This window comes from Pogona vitticeps, chromosome 3 (genome assembly GCF_051106095.1).
Source record: "Pogona vitticeps strain Pit_001003342236 chromosome 3, PviZW2.1, whole genome shotgun sequence".
Classification (NCBI taxonomy): Eukaryota; Metazoa; Chordata; class Lepidosauria; order Squamata; family Agamidae; genus Pogona; species Pogona vitticeps.
In genome coordinates this window covers 198,019,830-198,033,200 of record NC_135785.1, presented here as the reverse complement: position 1 = coordinate 198,033,200, position 13,371 = coordinate 198,019,830, and positions in this window count along the sequence as shown.

Below are 13,371 nucleotides of genomic sequence, written 5' to 3'. Positions count from 1 at the left end.
TGTAGTGGAGACAGTGACAGAGCAGGACTTTGGAGAACAGGGTTCAAATCTCCGCTCAGCCATGGAAACTCACTGGGAAAGTGGAACCATTTCTTAAATATCTCACATTGAAAGCCCTGTTAGGCTCTGTATAAGTTGTTTCCACAGAACGAACGAACGAACACACACACACACACACACACACACACACACACACACACACACACACCAATTCGGGATGCTCCTTGCATCCACATGGAACAATCTCCCTCCGTAGATTCACGTGGCCCCCTCAGTGGGTATTTTTAAAAACCAACTAAAAACCTGGATGTTCAGGCAGCCTTCCCCTCCCGTTAATATCTGTCTCTTTTCTTTTTTTCTTGTGGTCTAGCTTTCATTTTTTTTTCCTTCCCCCTTTTCCCCCATCTTGAAGTTTTATATATTTACTATAATAATTCCTTTGTTGTTGTTGTTGTTGTTGTTGTTGTTGTTGTTGTTGTTGTTGTTGTTGTTGTTGTTGTTGTTGTTGTTGTTGTTGTTGTTGTTGTTGTTGTTGTTGTTGTTTTATCATAGTACTATGACACTGCAAGCCGCCTAGAGTGGTCATAACAGCCAGATAGGCAGGATATTAATTAATTAATTAATAGGGTGGTTAGGAGCAGGAAACCACACCGCACCCCAGTTGGTCCTTTTTTGCCCATTCCTCCTTTTAATGGGGAAAAAAGAGAGAGCATAAAATGCTTCCCCCACCCCATCTCTCTCAGCACGTAGCCTAGTATTACGGAACTGAAGGTGATCACATGCTGCCTCCGTTTATTAGCAGGATAACTGAGGACTGCTGCTGAGTTGCCCCTTTATGGAGGAGGATGGGAAGTTGGTTTGCTTTTGCTACATTCCATTAAGTCACATCTGACCTAATATTGGTTTTACACCATTTTGATCTGTTGTAATTCGTCTTATGGATTTTTCTCCCTGTTGAAAACTGGGAGATAATTTTTGGAAATAAATAAAAGCACAAATCATTCTTAATCTATAATTCTTGTTATTGCTCCTTATTTTTAAACTCACTGTTAGATTATGAAATGTTAGTTAATAAAATTATTTCTCACAGAATTTCTGACGTTATTGTGTGGGTTGGTTTCAGTTCCCTTTTGAACAGACTGGGAAGTGAGACTGAAAATTAGGGGCGTAAGCCAGGAAGCAGTCCAACTTAGTATTTTTAACCCTCATCTCCTAGATAAAAACTGAGCAAACCTGTATCAGTCACTGAGGTTAGACAATAAAAACACTTCCATACAATACCTCCTGTAGACTTAAAGGCTTTAGTGGCTTCCATAAGCAAATGTTTTTAACTGCAATGTTTGCGAACATAGACGTTCCCCTGATGTCTTGTACAAATAATTCTTCTGGCAAACATGTCAGTGCAAAGTAGTCTACCCTTTTCAACTTTTGAGTTGATGAAGCCATAATTAAGAGCAACATTTTGCAAAAAAGCAACTTAGCATCTGCATCTGCAAACATTCCCCTCCCATTTTTAGCTTTCCCAATTTTAATTAAATAGCCATATTTTCCTTCGCTACCCTTGGAGGAAATGTATCCCCCATCTTTTGAAAAATCTGCTTGTGGTCTCCTGGGTTAATGCTAGTCACTTTTAAAATTTGTGTGTGGTTCCTTGACCTGGATTTGTTATTTCTTTCCTACCCCCTTTAAAAAAGAGTGATCATAATTCAACATGGGCATGGCTAAAACTGGGGACTGTTAAGAAACTGAAGGCTTGATTTTTGCTACAGAAGAACAAGCACTCCAAACCAATGTGATAAAAGCTAAGATTCAAGGAATTAGTGCTAAGAGCAAATGTCGACTCTGCCACGAAGTGTACCAACAAGGAGATGAACTGTAGGTCTTGGAAAACATTTCTCTTGTGCTCATATCTAACGTAGCTCAGTAATGTTGCTTTGTTTGTTGTGTGTGTGCTTTCGTTCAATTGCCGTGCAAAGTAGGGGGACATGCAAATTTTTTCTAATAATTGTACCTTGATATTGGCTGGCGATCCATCAATTCACTTCTTCACTATGTCATTTGGCAAAGGTATTAAGGAGAGGTCCTTGGCAGCTTTCTCGTTGATCAATGTAGAAACCATCATTTTGGCAGCAGGTAATACAGTACAGTACATGTTTTCCAGCGATTGTGTACAGTTTTCTGTTTTTTGCTATTAGTTGAGAAACTTCAAATGAGGCCCTCTGCATTTCCATTGTTACAACATGTTGCAGTCTGTCTTTTTCCCCCCTTTAACCATTTTCTTACTTTCCTGAAGCTCATGCTCCTTTTCTTTTTTAAAAATGAAGCAATTGAAAAGAATAAATTACAAGGAGTAAATGGATACCAGTAGAGCTTTTTCAAGCTGCAGAGACTGAATCTATCAAAATCCTGACAAGAATATACAAACAAATGTGGAAAACAAAACAAAAGCAAATAAACTGGAAGCATTATATATATATTCCAATATCTATGAAAGGAGACCTTAAGGAGCGCAGTAATTATAGTACCATCAAATTAATTTACCATGCAAACCAATGATGCTCAAGAGTTTGCAATGATTTTTAAATTATATACGGAGTGGTAAATGCCAGATTTTAAAATTGGGTTCAGAAAAGGAACAAGCACTAGTGATCTAACTGCAAAAATTCATTGACTACTGGAGCTTACTAAAGAATTTCAGAAGAAAATCAAGCTGTGCTTTATGGATTACAGCAAATTCTTTGTGTGGATTATGGAAATGCATGGATTGTTATAAAGGAAATGAAAGGGATGGGGACTTGAATCGCAAGACTCACTGTTAAGTTGTACTTAAGTCACACCTGTAACTTGACTGGGACTCGGCTTGTGACTTGGAATTCACACACACATATCCTTTTTTATGGGGGGGGAAGCTTATTTTTAAAAGGGTCTTGGATTTGGGGCTTGGGACTCCGGACTTGGTACCTAAAGAATTGTCAACATCCCTGGGAAATGGGTGTGGCTCTGCTTTGATTGTCCTGATCCATAGTCTGGGCAAGAGACTAGTGTTAGGACAGAATATGAAGAATGATTAGCAAAGGTGTCAGCCAAGGGCACATTTACTTTCTTATGCATTCCATCTACGTGCATGATATCAGACAAAAAAAAATGAATGAGATTCCAGGGAAGGTGGAATGAAAACTAGTGGAAGAAACACCAGTAAAATAAGTTGCTGCTGGATCAAATCAAGCCTGAACTCTCAGCAGAAACTAAAATGACTAAACCGAGACATGAGACAACAAGATTCACCCTGAAAGACAATGATGCTAGGAAAAGTTGAAGGTTGTAGGAAAAGAGGAAGACCTAACATAAGATAGATTGCCTTGGTAAAGAAAGCCACAGCCTTGAGTTTGCAAGACCTAAGTAGGACTATCAATGACAGGATCTTTTGAAGGTCATTAATACCTAGGGACACCATAAGTCAGAAGCAACTTTACAGCAAACAACAACCACCACCCAATTGGCAGGCAATATTTAATCCATTATTTATTAAAAGCGTTTTGTAGGACATATTAATTGTGTGTTCTTTGGGCACTGTAACAAATTATAAAACCCCAACACACTTTTAAAAAACCCCAACAACACAAAATTAAAAGCCGCTAACCTCGGCCAAAAATATATAAGGGAAGAGCAGATAGGTCGCCGGAGCTCTCAGCGCTGGAAGAACTAGCTCCTTCCCAAGGGATTTATATATTTTGTTTCAAAATTCTTTCCACATCTTGTTTCTTTTAACATGTGGTATAATGAAAACAACAACAGAGCTGCTTGTTGAGTTCAATGATCGCTTCCAGAATAATCAAAGGCATTTTGGTTCACAAAGTCCAACGCTAGTAAGGCAACCAGAACTGAGTCCAACGAGACAGGAAATATGTTCTAGGTTAGATTGGGTTAAAAAGGGTTTATTTGTCTCCTATGGCATGTAAGTAGCTCTTTCCACTCACATGTAAAACATTCACTTATCCCGAGAGAAGAAACCATACTGCAGTCAGATCACTGTAATTCTTGCAGTGATTGGTTTCCCACCCAGCTCTATCACTGACAAAACCTTTTCCCCTACTTCCACCCCCTCCAATGCTATCAGTTAATAGGGCTTATATTTTGTAAATGACATTATCTAAATTGATATAAGAAACAAGTGTAGCGCTTATCTGACATAGCACTGAACTGGATAAAAAATAATAATGAAGACATGGCACTGATGGTTTGTCACAGCAAAAACCCAGCCAAAAATGCTGCATCCGTTTCTAGAGCCAGAGGGAAAGTGGGAGGCAGGACTGGGGAGCCATAGGCAGGGTTGTTTCTTGTGGCTGGGTCTGAGACCTCTAGAGCTGGTGGACTGGGCCAGGAGAATGGAAAAAGATGAGTAGCCAGGCTCAACCAGCTGGTGAATGGAGGAAGGCATAAAGGAGGTGTCTGCCTCTCTGGGCTTCATGCATGTTGTGTGTTTTCGTAGAGTGCTTCCCGCACACACACTGACACCCTTTCTAATTGCTATCACAGCACAGGAGCTATAGATATAATGTCTTAGGGATGTCCATGAAATGCATCTTAAAGAAGCAAAGGGGTGAGATTGGGGTTGGGGGCTCCTGTTGTTGTTGCTCTTGTTTCCTGGAGTGTTGATGGAAAGGCATCTTGGTTCTGCCATAGCACTCTGCAACCTTCTTCTTCTGTTAGCAGGTGGAGCGAGCCCCAACAGCCAGAGCTGCTGAGCAGGGAGAAGGAGTAGTTGGCGGAAAGCGGGGCTGCACAGTGAGCGAAGTGGCAACTGGAGGGAGTGGCTGCGGCCGCCTGCCTCTCTGCTGTATCTCATCAGCTCGGACCCGGAAGGCAGAAAAGAAGGGCTCAAAGGCTGTGTTTGTAGTATAGGGAGTGCAGCACTTATCTGAGATAGCACTCCATTTGCCAAAGTATTTTTTTTAATTGTTGGGAGCAGAAACAACAGAGAGGGGGGGTGCGCTCCCACTGTTCACTGCCATCCCATGTCATGCCACACCCTGCTTAAGATGCTACTATCAGCAGCACCCCTAGAACACGCCTGCCACTGCTGATTTGGAATGATATAGGCAGCCACACATCTCAGAAGTTGAAAAGAAATGATGCAATCCAAATTGCTCCCCTGAAACAGTATCCCTTGCTGGTGAACCAGAGAGGTCCACATGGACATGGAAAAATGCCGGGCTGGGCTTGCAGTTAACTGCACATCATGTAGTCCCTGGAAAATACATTAAACTTAACTGTTACAACAGAAGGAAAAATGGGAGATACTGTACCTTATAGTGTAGTTGCAACTTTAGTTAAATTTGTGATAGATAATCTTTGGGATCGTCTCCCCTTATGCTGTAGAGGCTCATTTGAGTCCTTTGCAGTCTGTGATATTCTGTTTTGCCTGCTTTTCTGCACTGTATCCCCTTCACAGATTGCTGCCTTGTCATGGTGAAGGGGCTTGAGTAACTCAGAGAAGCTGTGGGCTATGCTGTGCAGGGACACCCAAGATGGATAGGTCATAGTGGAGAGTTCTGACTAAACGCGATCCACCTGGAGCAGGAACAGGCAGGCCACTCCAGTAACTTTGCCAAGAAAAGCCATGGACAGAAACAAAAGGCTAAAAGATAAAACGCTGGAAGATGGGACCCTCAGGTTGGAAGGCGTCCAACATGCTACTGAGGAAGAGCAGAGGACAAGTACAAGTAGCTCCAGAGCTAATGAAGCGGTTGGGCCAAAGCCAAAAGGACGCTCAGCTGCGGATGCACCTGGAAGTGAAAGGAAAGTCCGATGCTGCAAAGAAAAATACTGCATAGGAACCTGGAATGTAAGATCTATAAACCTTGGTAAGCTGAATGTGGTCAAACAAGAGATGGGAAGAATAAACATTGACATCCTGGGCATCAGTGAACTAAAATGGACGGGAATGGACAAATTCAATCCAGACGTTTATTATATCTACTATTGTGGACAAGAATCCTGTAGAAGAAATAGAGTAGCCCTGATAGTCAACAAAAAGAGTGGGAAAAGCTGTCCTGGGATACAATCTCAAAAATGATAGAATGATTTCAATACAAATCCAAGGCAGACCTTTCAACACCACAGTAATCCAAGTTTATGCACCAACCACCAATGCTGAAGAGGCTGAAACTGACCAATTCTGTGAAGACTTACAACACCTTCTAGAACTGACACCAAAGAAAGATGTTCTTGTCATTATAGGGGATTGGAATGCTAAAGGAGGGAGTCAAGAGATAAAAGGAAGAACAGGTAAGTTTGGCCTTGGAGTTCAAAACCAAGCAGGGCAAAGGCTAATAGAGTTTGGTCAAGAGAACAAGCTGGTCATCACAAACACCCTTTTCCAACAACACAAGAAGCGACTCTACATATGGACATCACCAGATGGGCAATACCAAAATCAGATTATGTTATCTGCAGACAAAGATGGAGAAGCTCTATACAGTCAGCAAAAACAAGACCTGGAGCTGATTGTGGCTCTGATCATCAGCTTCTTATAGCAAAATTCAAGCTTAAACTGAAGAAAGTAGGAAAAACCACTAGGCTAGTCAGGTATAATCTAAACCAAATCCCTTATGAATACACAGTGAAAGTGAAGAACAAATTTAAGGAACTAGATTTGGTGGACAAAGTGCCTGGAGAACTATGGATGGAGGCTTGTAACATTGTACAGGAGGCAGCAACAAAAACCATCCTAAAGAAAAGGAAATGCAAGAAAGCAAAGTGGTTGTCCAACGAGGCCTTACAAAGAACAGAGAAGAGAAGGGAAACAAAATGCAAGAGAGATAGGGAAAGCTACAGAAAATTGAATGCAGACTTCCAAAGAATAGCAAGGAGAGATAAGAGGGCCTTCTTAAATAAACAGTGCAAAGAAATAGAGGAAAGTAATAGAATGGGAAAAACCAGAGATCTGTTTAAGAAAATTGGAGATATTAAAGGAGCCTTTTGTGCAAAGATGGACATGATAAAGGACAAAAATGGTAGGGACCTCACAGAAGCAGAAAATGACCTCTCCAGGATATCTGGCTCAGTATCAGCAGACATACTATCTGGGTTATCTGAGACATCCAAATCTTTCTGGTATAATTCAGCTGTGAAAATTATATTACAGTACTGCGTTACTGTTGTGGTTTCATGAACTGGTCAGCAAGGAAGGGAGGCTATTTATATTGAGGGTTTCATTTTCTACAAGACTGTTTCTGACTTTCTGAAAAGGAAAAACCTATTCTATGTTTGTGGGCTCTCCACATGATCTAGAACAATTATTTTTCATCTTCTGGCTCATGTGGGGAGCCCGCACATTTGCAATATTCCCCCCCTGCAAACTGTTGCTTTTTTAGTGACGTTGGAAGGGGTGAGAATTGTTGGAATTTAGCAATCTGCGTATTATGCCTTTAAGAGGTTTGGATGAGAAGAACTTTGGGGTTGTATGTCAGTAACCTAGCAGCAGCCAATGTTCCTGCCCTTTTTATTCAGTGAGAGTTCTGTGTCAGTTAGAGTCAGTTGGCAATGTCAGTGTTCTGTGTGTGCTTTGAGTTTGGCAGTTATGGACTTGGTAGTCACTGTAAAGTCTGAGTGAAGTGTTTATGTAACCAGTCAGTTAGACAAATCATGAAATTAATCAGTTAGGATCTCAAACTATGTAACAGGTAAAAGGTTTGTTTGTTATTCCAATATATATGAAGAGCTGTGAGTAAAATAGAAACTTTTTACTTCTTTCTCAACAACAGATTATCTGACTGAATCTATTGAGACTATATTGCCAGTCAAGGTAAATCTCACTAAAACTATTTGAAGGAGACTTGTTATTATATTAATCTACTCTGTAGATACTTGTCTGGATTTTTCTCCACTGTGTAGATGGAGGTTTTAAGCCAGCAGTTTCCACACTTTGCCAATATGAATAGAATGTTCCTAGCCATTTCCAGGAGCTCTTTATGCATGTGCAGTTCACACACAATTGTTACACTCAGAGCTCGGTGTCTTTGCTAAATTAAATCTCAGCAAAGCAGTCGGTTTCTCTTGCGCAGAACAGTTTATCTCTAAGGAATGTTGAATCTTCCTTACAAAGCACTACTTTTTCTTTGCCACTTGCTCCCTTCTTACACAATGAGGGCCAAAGGTGTCCCATTTTTGACTTAGCGTGATGAATACTTATGGAGGAATGAAAAGCTTCCACACTGTTTTGTCACATTTTTGTAAGGATTAATAAAAGTATTGCCCAGCTACGGATTTGGGACTTCCCCCTCATTGACCAGCACAGATGTTTTCCTTTTTTTTAAAAAAAAAATGTAGATATACTGGAAATTTTTAAATGAAATAATCTCATAGACACACTAATGTCAACTTCATGGCATGAAGCCACTTACCAATAATGACACTTTTGCTCATTAACAGGACAAAACCTTAGTTCATCTCATGAACAGGAGACCATGTTGTTACCTAACAGTGTTACTCCCTGGAGAAACAGTAGCTGAAATCATGCGGCACAGTTATGTGGTCATAACTCCATGTTATACTCATGGTACCTACAGCTGTGTCAAGGCGGAAGCGCTAACCACAAAGCACTTCCACCAGAACAAGAACTGCATGACTGATTGCACAACCAAATTGTGCAGTCCTCCTTGCCTGGGCAGAATAGCTGGCAAACAAATCATAACAGCAGAATACAAACAACCACAATAACAGTCACATAAAAGAAGAATTAGGGTTGTACGGCCAAATCTAATGTGATTTTGTCGGACTGTGAAAAATCACATGCTAGCTGTCAGACAACATGTTCCCTCTGTGAAATTAGAGATGGCATGCCCATGAGGTGAGCTCAACATATCACCAGTGAATTAACACTTTATTCTGTCGAATGTTTGCTGTTGATTGTTTTACAGGAATCTTTCCCCTGCCCCAGGCATCTCTACAGCTCAGTCGGCCTGCTGGATATTCTCTGGTTAAAAAACACACTTCTATTTTTCACCATTAAAAAAAAAAATCCCTAAATCAAAGGCCAAAGGGAATTTCTTTTTTTGAGAAACTGAATTTCACAAGCAGATAGACACACAAGTACATAAGTACCTTCAAAAGTGTTGCATTTTTAAAAGGTGCACATACAATGGAATTATTACAACTCAAGATACTCCCTGATAGCAGCATGTTCGTCAGCTGTTACAGCATAAATACAGGAACTGGAAAAGGAAGACGACTTTCCAGTGTGGGTGGGTGCTCAGCACCACCACAACTTGCTGCCTGTGCTTTTTGTTTGGTCATTGTGCTTTTTCATAAAAAACAAAAACAAAAACAACTCCACACAGAAACTTCCTGAATAGCTTATTATAGTTCAGTCCATATACGGAATACATGTAGATAACATCCTTCAGTTTTATTTCATTGTTAAATTTCCTTAGAATTCTTTGATCATTTAAATTTTCAAGTAGAGAACTTTGCTAATGGCTAATATCCAGGGGTAAATCAAACCTAGAGTAGCCTGTTGAATCAATGAGAATTTGGTGAGTCAACTTCTCTGTAAGTCCCATTGATAAACTGCCCTATTCTACTTGTGACTTGCTACTAGATTTCAGCCAACACAGCAAAAAAACAACACAGAATCTTGGGGGACCTTAAAGGACGAAAAGTTTTATTTGGCACATGCTTTTGGTAAACACATCAGACCCTGCTGAGAAATTGCAGTCCGCATAACTTTATGCCAACTAAAATGTTTCAGACTTTTAGATAGCAAAAGACTGTTGTTTTTCACCATTTATTGACCCGGGAAATTAGTTAGTTTTCAGTGGGACAGTTTGTTTTCTTCCTTTTAAATACATCAATTAGTATTGATACAGGAATTTTTTCAAGCTTTATTAAGCCTATGTAATTTTAATGTGGTCCAATACTACTAGGCTCAGCAGTTCATGGTTCTACATGCAACCTGTAGTTAAAGGATGGGGATCCTTTTGCCTTGCTCATTGTAAGCTCCCATCAGCTGGTGTGGGGAGTGATGGGAGTTGCTTTCCAACAACCTCTGGAAGTAGTAGTGGCCAGTAGTGGCTCCCATTTCAGACATCCCGTGAATTCACTCTGAGTTTTAGATGGAACACACTTTATAGGAATTATACAAGGTGCATAATCTATTTTGCTGATAGAATTCAGCACTCTGGACAGCTCCTTTAAAGTGCATATTAAAACCTGGACTGGATTTATGGCACTTCTAAGATTGGAGTCACTGGGCTGCAAGTTGCCCACCCCTGCCTCAGGCTTTTGTCAAAGCATCACATTTAGCAGTTGTCAAAGACATAGCCATTTTTGTCTGTTTCACCATGTTTAGGAAAAGTAGAAATAGAACAATTGTGACACTGAAAGACTAAAAGGTTTATCTTAGTCTGAGTTTTTGTGGATTACAGTCCACTTCCTAGGCCAAAGGTTTATATACCCAATGAGTAAGGGTTTCCTAAGGAAATGCAAACAGAAAGATCTTGTTCTTAAGGGACTGAAAATGAGAAATCAACTGCGGTCTATATATTGTACAGGCAGCATGGGGATCAAGTGTGTGATGCTTTCTCCAAATAATGACTGAGCTACCCAAGCAGTGTTCTGTATAAGAACTAGGAAAAGAACAGGACTGAAACTTCACATCTTGAACCTCATGTATGGGACCAGCCCTTTGCACTGAATGCTGGACAGAACATTCTTTATGACAAAGAAGGACATCTGTGATATGCAATTTGCTTCTCTGAGGAAGAAACAAACTGACTGGTTACCTAAGAGACACAAGTGACTTCCTGAAGAAAACACATTCAATTCACAATTTACCAGATAACATCATTCCAGACATTATGAATGCCTAGGTGCTTTATACCAAGATGCCACAGACAGATGGACTACAAGCTGCTAAGAACTTAATTAGACCAAAGAACATTGAGAAATTATATTCTATAACTTTGTACTCACACACAACTATGTCACCTTTGGTAATAACATGTATCTCCAGATCAATGACATCCACTCAAATTGAATGTTGGGAAAGTAAGAACAGATAAAAGAAAATATTTCTTGACCCAGTGTGGTGTTAAGTCTGTGGAACTCCTTGCCATAGGATGTGGTGATGGGGGATTTCTAGAGGAAAAGTCCATCGCAGATTACAAGCCATGATGGGAATGTATAATCTTCAGGCTTAAAAGAAAGGTACCTCAAAATGCCAGATGCGGGGGAGGGGTATCAGGAGACAGGTATCTAGTGTTCTCTTGTGCTCTTAAAGGCATCTGGTGGTGCCACTGTGAAATACAGGAAGCTGGACTAGATGGGCCCTTGGCCTGATCCAGCAGGGCTCTTCTTATGTTCTTACATTCTTGATTTAGAATGCAGCACATAAGTCTTTCTTTCATTTATTCCTTTACAGGTAGCAGTATCAATAAGCAGACTGATTAGGTCCATGTTTAATGTTTCTTTGAGAACAAGTCACAGTGAAGAACATGCTTACTCGTATGGTGATGTGTAGTGTTTAGACATTTTCTCATGGTGCAGTGAAAGTGGAAAGTGTCTTAGTTCTGAACTCCTTACAAATCTATCTGCTAGTCATAAGGCTCTGACCGAGCTGTTTATATTTATGATCTTCTTTCCATCAAATGAAAATTCATGACAGTTTCAAATAATATGGATATGATATAGCGAATTCATTTTGTCGAAAGATCTAGCTGGAATGTTATATCAATACAGATAGCTTTTAGTATGGAATTGCAGGGCATCATTCCTTTACTGGTTCCATACCAATTACTCCTAATTCAGCAGTAATAGGTTTATAAATATATAGGGTTGGGGGAGCACACTTAATTTTGTCATTTTGTTGTGTAATTCAAGAGAGAAATGACTTGGCCAACCCTAGATTATTTAACAGTGTTATCTGGTCAGTTTCCCTCCAAAGGAAACCTAGTACTTCAGAGAGTGAAAAGAGTTATGCTAAGTATGTATGTAGGTAATGCCAATCATTTAACATATCAAATAACTTTTAAAAAACAGGGTCACAGTCCAAGATATCCCAGCAAGCCTCTCAATAGAGGTAAGGCACTGGGACCCAGTTCACCATGCAGAGTATCAAGTCCCAAGGCACTCACTGCTCAGTTGGTCATGACCAAGCAGAGGCAGGAGAACAGGACTGGGAGAACAGAGCCAGAACAAGGCACTGAGATGCAGGAGGCAAGAGGAGGCAAGAGCAGTGGCCAAAGCAGGAAAAAGAATAGGGACAGATGCAGGAATACTGGAACACAGGGACTCCAAAGACAGTTTCCAGAGTCACGTGGCCAGCAGGACTAGACACAGAACACAATTTACCTTCCCACCAAGGTGGTACCTATCTATCTACTTGCATTTACATGCTTTCAAACTGCTAGGTCAGCAGGAGCTGGGACAAACGACGGGAACTCACTCCGTCATGTGGATTTGATCTTACAACTGCTTGGTCTTCTGACCTTGCAGCACAGACGCTTCTGCGGTTTAACCCACAGCGCCATCACGTCCCCTGGGAGGGAGATCCAATCCTTAAATAGGCCTTCCCTCCAGGTTTCCAGGTGAGCCTCAGGAGTGGCCCAGCGACTGCTACACAGGCCAGGGCCTGAGCCTGCAAACACCAGGCCATTCCACGGTCAGGCTGGCCCCGATCCTGCAGCTGCCAGGGTGGTATGAGCCAGATCGTGACAAAGAGTCTTGAAACTGCTCTAGGTATAACTAGCTGTTCCTGACAGTTACACTTCTGGAGATTTTTAAAGAAGTGCTACAAAAGTCTGTGAAACTTTGCATCTTGGCCAGAAACAGCAGACAAAACACAACAACATAAAACCAAGTGGAGTGGGTGGGCGGAGGATTAATACATCCTTCCTATATCAAAATGCCTGTTTATGAGCATGATCCTCCAGGAAATTTGAATTCTAGTGAGAAGAAGTACTTCTGTAGAATTGTAAATTATTTTGTTGACTTTTTCTTTAAGCACACACCTTTCAATCCATGCAGTAATACCTCCATGCCATTAAGGTGATTCAAATGTATAGCTACACTTTCTAGGGTTTTCTGTGTATAGAATACTCAGAGGTGTATTACCATTCCCTTCTTTTGGGAATGATGTCTTTTGGGGGAGTGTCCAGTTTGCCCATGGCTACACAGGCTAACTCTTCTCCCAGGAGACACAGTAAGGAATCAAACTCTAGCCAGATATTTAAACCACTAAGCTATCCAGCCAGATTTCAATAAACTGATACTGAATTGTGGTGCTTGGTCATAATCTGCAGTCCTTTATTTGATGAGATGGTCAGGCAAAGACTGTTACGGATGAATGCTTTCCAGGAAGATGAACACAAT